Raw genomic sequence first — 6,000 nt, forward strand, 5'->3', positions numbered from 1 at the left:
GATACTCGAGGGGAAGCCTTGAGCAGGTCAAAAGTGACCCGATGCTTGAGGGAGACCTTGTGGTCCTTTGTTTGAGGGGGCGATTATTGGGGTTGCAAGGTTACAAACATATTCTCACATTGAAAACACATGGGCAAGATCATGAGTTTATAAGAAAAAAATATCTCTATTGGCATGAAATCTTTTGGATAGAGCCTAAGAGTAAAATCATGAAGGCTTAGACCCAAAGTAGACAATATTATATAATTATAGAGATATCTAAATTCTTTTTAATCCTATAGTTTAAAGTGACCGAGATGGTGAATATGTATCATCATTCACTGAGTGGTATGCTAAACATGGGATCAGACATAAATCAACAGCTCCTTATACTCCTCAATAAAATAGAGTTACTGAGCAAAAAAATCGAACTCTAATGGATTAAGAGATTCTTTACAGTTCATCAATTAAATTTATTTTCCTTGTTTTACTAATTTTTTAATTATACAAGTATAGTCCTAGGAACACATTTAACACATGGATTAAAAGATTCTTTACAAAAAATATTCAAATGTACATTTAGATCCAAAACTAAAAGAAAAATTTTCTATGTAATCAAATTTAGCTAATGATTCTCTTAATTTATTTTCATAATATAAAAATAAATCAGAATCAATACTACCACTAATTGAACAAACCTAGATAATTGTGTTTAAGAATGGTCAAGTCCATATTTCGTCGAGTGCTTTATTTCTACGTGTCATGTCAATGACCCATAGTCGCCACCGGCTTAGAATTTGTAGGAAGCATTGCAGCCTGATGGAAAATTAACCTTCACAAAATGTTTAGTAAGATTTTAGAGGAGAAATTTCTCGAACCTTAGAAATAATTATATCAATACTTCCTTGTGTTTTGAGTGTCAAAATCGGAAGGTGTTATGTTTCATCATCAGTGGATTGAATGTTGGGGTCCTCGTGCAGATTCACTATTTTCTTTCTCCTCCGAGATCGAGATGATAAACTATAAGTACCCCATGATAGTTTTGATATGATCAACCAAGTTAAATTAGGTCATGTTGTATTTGATATCTTGTGTTCTAAGTGTCCAAGAACTTAAAAGCATAAGAAGTCAAGAGGAAGACGCAGTGGACGAGAAAGATGGCACGGGAAGGAGCTGACGAACTCGGTGCATCCGAGGGATGAGGAGCTACAGAAAAGTACACTAGTGGACAAGAAAGATATACGTGACGTTCGAGGGAGAGAAGCCAGGGAGAAAGTCTGCTCGAGGAGAAAGTCAGAGTTGGGTTCGAATGTATTCAACTCTAGTTAACCAGAGCATCACCCACGTAAAGAAATCAGCTAAGGAGCTAATTTGCCTCAGGAAAGGCACCTTCAATGGCTTGGAAGGCACCTTCCATGAACTGCGTCAAAGGCGTCTTCCAACCTGTTGAAGGCGCCTTCGATAGTCGTTGGCCAAAGATAAACTTTTATCTTCGGTGGATAAAAGTTACCATGTTAGAGGCACCTTGGATCTAATTGAAGACGCTTTCAAGATACGGATAATATTTTCTACGAGCTATAAAAGGCCCCTGGACCTAGGAATTCCATAATAACTTATGTATTCAATTCCTAGCTAATACATGAGCTTTTCAAAGAGTGCAAGAGTCTTCTCCATTTTCAATAAAGGAGATATTTTTAGTGGAGCTTTGCAAGTATCTTGTATTAACAACCACCTAGATTGTAACTAAGTAAAAAATCTTAGCCTCTTTTATTTTATATTGTTTATTTATTTTATGTTAGTTATCTAATATTTGTATCCTTGCTAAGTTCCAAGCAAGAGAAATTTGTAACTCTCATTTCAGGCTATTCACCCCCTCTAGATGCCCGCACCGGGACCAACAAGTGGAATCAGAATGAGGACACTTCAAAAGGACTAACCACTGACCAAAGCAAAGAAATCAACGGCCGGACTAAGCCTCAACCCACAAAGTTTGAGAGGGAGTTTGCACACTGGAAACATCGAATGGAGGTATTTCTACAAATATATTTTGAAATTCTTTTAATAATAAAATATGATTTTGTAGCTTCTAAGGATCAACAATGAGAAGAGAAAGAAGAAAATCAATGGATGAAGAAGAAACAAAGTGACTTCGAAGCCAATAACAGAGTAGAATATCACTTACTAAGTGTATTACCACCTTAAGAAGTCAACCTCAACGAAAGCTACTCCTCAGCCAAAGAATTCTGAGAAAATTTCCTAGAGCTTCATGAAGGGATATCTAAAGTGAAGCTTACACATTGGGACATTCTTCAGAATCAACTAACAAACATCCGTTTAAAAAAAGATGAGAAGGTAGCCCAGCTACATGCGAAGATCAAAAAGCTAATCATCAGACTGGTTAACCTCAGTGAAATAGTAACCAACCTAGACTCAATCCTCTACATGCTTAATGTCTTTCCCAGAACCCTAGAATGAACTTTGATCATAGACGCCTACTATATCTCTAAGTGTTGGGTCACTTTAGGAGCTAGAGTGGGGTGAATAACTCATCTCGCTCAGTTGCTCGCTTCGTAGATGTTGTTGCAGCGGATAAACTCAAGTGATAAACTCCCCAATGCTAATACTAGGATTTACTTGGTATCCATCTCAAGAAGAAGTGACTAATCTAAGGATCCACACAGAGCACACTCTCCACTATAAAAATAACTCCTTCTTGGAACAATCTAGAGGTGGAGAAACCTCGTACAACTTAAGAACAAGAAAATACAACTCTAAACAAGGAATCAAATGTAAATTCAAGTTGAAACACAACTAACACTTTAAACCTTGAATCCCACAAGCTTTTCTTACTTTGACTGTCTCTTGAAGATGAGAAATGTAGCAGCACTTTGTCTCCCAAATCTTCCAAAAACTGGCGGAGAAGATGGAGTGAGGAGGTTTTGTGTTTGAACTCACCATCATCGTTATATCTGCACTTTTAGGGCTCCCAATAGATTGGACTTGCTCCCATAGATTGAACTTGCTCTCAATCGATTGCCACGTCAAATCCCAGCCATTACAACCATCCAAAGCTCACAACCTGCGCAACGGTCATATCCAATCGAGCTGGATCGATCGGCTGATTGATCCAGCAACCTTTTGTGCTCTCACAGAAGACTTCGGAATTGATTGACCAATCGATTCCTGCGTCCTCGCATCATTGTGAAAAAATCAGCCCCAATCGATTGCCTGATCGATTGGAGTAACCAATCGATCGCCTGATTGATTGGAGTAGCCCAATTGATCAGCAGACCCATTAGGAAGCACATGTGCTCTTTGCGGGAATGGTCACCAATCGATTAGTTAATCGATTGGTGTAGCCCCAGCTGATCAATTAGGCTATCATTGCTCGTGCAAACCTCTCAATCGATCAACTGATCGATTGGGCTCTGGTTTAATCAATCGGTTGATCGATTGACCAACCCTAAACCCAAGTTATGGTTCCCAACCCCAACATCAAGTCAACCTTGATCTGCTGGGACTTCGTCGCCAAGTGTTTGATCAATCCTTTGACTCACTTGGACTTTTCTTTCCGTGCAAATTGTAATCTTGCAAATCAAACTTAGAAATATATAAATGTATGTATGAATTTATCTAACAGTTAAGACTATCTGATCTCGACTTAGAAATCTTCGTTGGTTTCTTCAGTTGAATCAACACCTAAGGTTGTCTCAATTGGAACACGTCCTCACTGCCTTCTAGAATGAAAGGTCTCTCTAGGACTTATCTTACTTACCTGCCAAATATCTAGTCCAACTGATCTATTTGGACTTCTTCTTCTTCTACTTAGTATCTGATCGACTTGATCCTCTAAGACTTTCCTACACCATTACATTAGCAAAATAGATACAAATAGTAAAGTAATACAATGTTGGCAACATTCAAATATGTTGGTCAACTCGACTATGCGATCGATCGAAAACCTTGTTTCGATCACACTTGCTTGGAGTTCACTCTTTTAAAACTTCTCGCTACCTATTGTTTACTCCCCTAAGGGTTTTCCTTTTGTTTGAAGTTTCCTTCTCCAAGACTTCTCACTAGCTACCTATGGTTCACTCTCTTAGGATTTTCTTTTGTTGGGTTTTTTGGGCCGCGAAAATCGCTTTTCGCGTCGCGGAAACCCCGAATCACCCAAAGCCGTAGATCCGTGCAAGGAAAACCGAATGAAATACAAGTACGAGTTTCAAAAACTTTAGATCTACTCCTAGATCTATGTGTTGAGAGCTTTTACTTTTGAAGCGTGCCCTCGCAAAATTCCCGCTCGTCCAAACGGTGCCGGATCTCGAGAGTGTCAAAATAGACACTCCTCTAAAAGTATCCACACGAACTAATTAGGTGGAGATGACCAAAAACCAAGGTGTGCTAGCACCTATGTGGTTCGGCCAAGGAAGGAGGAGAGGAAGAGCTTGAGAGGAAGAAGATGCAATAATCACTTGAATGAGCAAATTGAATTCCCATTCAAAACCAAAAGTGGCCGGCCACTTCCATAGTATAACCCCCATTAAATGCAATTAATGTGAAGTTATTAAGAAAATGGCTTTGTAACTTCCATGAGGTGGCACCCATGATGATGTGGAGTAACATCATTGGTCCACTTCAATGCCAACTCACCAATGAGGTGGCATAAAGTCAAGTCAAACTTGACTTTTTATCTTCCTCTCAAGTCAAGTCAAACTTGACCAAATCTCTTCCATGGTTGATCTAATCTAACAATTTGATTCAAGCCAACTTAATATAATGAATCTAATTCATTAAATTAAATTAATCTAATGAGTTATAATCTAAATTAGACTCATTGTATACATGAATCAACTTGAGTCTAACTCAATTAGCCCAATTTGGATTACTCTTAATCCAATTGGATCCATCAAATGAATCAAGTCCTCTTGGTTCATCATATGAACTTAATCTCCATCTAATTGTCCTTAGTGTATGACCCTATAGGTTCTTGCCCTAAACTCATTTAGGAGCATAAGTAATGAGCGGTATCTAGCAACACATCATTACTACCCAAGTTACAAGAATGTCGAGATCCGACATCACCTTGTGACTACTAATTGTGACTCCTCACAAAATATGACAAGTGTCCTTCTATCCTAGACATCTAGATTGATCAATGTGAGGCATAGACCGTGTCATCCTCTGACCAATCTAAATCTTGAACTCCAAGTAGACTCACTAAATCAAATGAGCTCAATATCCTATATTGACTCATTTGGGAATGGTCATGCACTTCGTGGTCTCACTCTATCAAGAATACCGATGTCTCTCCCGTCATATAGGAGGGATAGATCCCATCTACATCAGTCACATCCCTCTGCATAATTTGTTATATACCCAGTAATCGGTTTTATAGTCCTCCAAGTTATAGGTGACGTTTGACGAAACCAAAGTACATAACTCCTTATGTAGGGATCTATGGTGACTTCAGGTCTAAGGACTAGTAGTCATACTAATAGCCACATGAGAAAGTATATGACACTCATATAACGATCCATGATACTTTCTCATGGCGGGTCATTCAGTATACATTCTCTAATGTATACCCATGTGTCAACTTGATATCTCTATATCCATGACTTGTGAGATCAAGTCATCGAGTTGACCTACATGCTAGTCTTATTGCATTAACATTGTCCCTGAATGTTAATACTCGACTAGGAATGATTAAGAGTAGTGTTCCCTATATCATCTCACTATCGGTTCAACTAACCGATTGATATAGGTGAGAACCATCTACTCAAGGACATTATTATACTTAGTTTATTTGGCACCAATACAAGTAAGTATAATAACCAAAATCCAAATGTCTTTATTTATATAGAATATGATACAATAAGTCCAAAATACAATTATCAAATGATTGGCTCTAGGGCTCTAGCTAACAATCTCCCACTAGCACTAGTGCCAATTAGTATAGGCTCTAAGCCCAAATGACCTAGTGTGACCATCATGCTTCTTCTGTGCCAAAGACTTAGTCAA

The sequence above is a fragment of the Zingiber officinale genome, chromosome 11A (genome assembly GCF_018446385.1).
Source record: "Zingiber officinale cultivar Zhangliang chromosome 11A, Zo_v1.1, whole genome shotgun sequence".
Taxonomy (NCBI): Eukaryota; Viridiplantae; Streptophyta; class Magnoliopsida; order Zingiberales; family Zingiberaceae; genus Zingiber; species Zingiber officinale.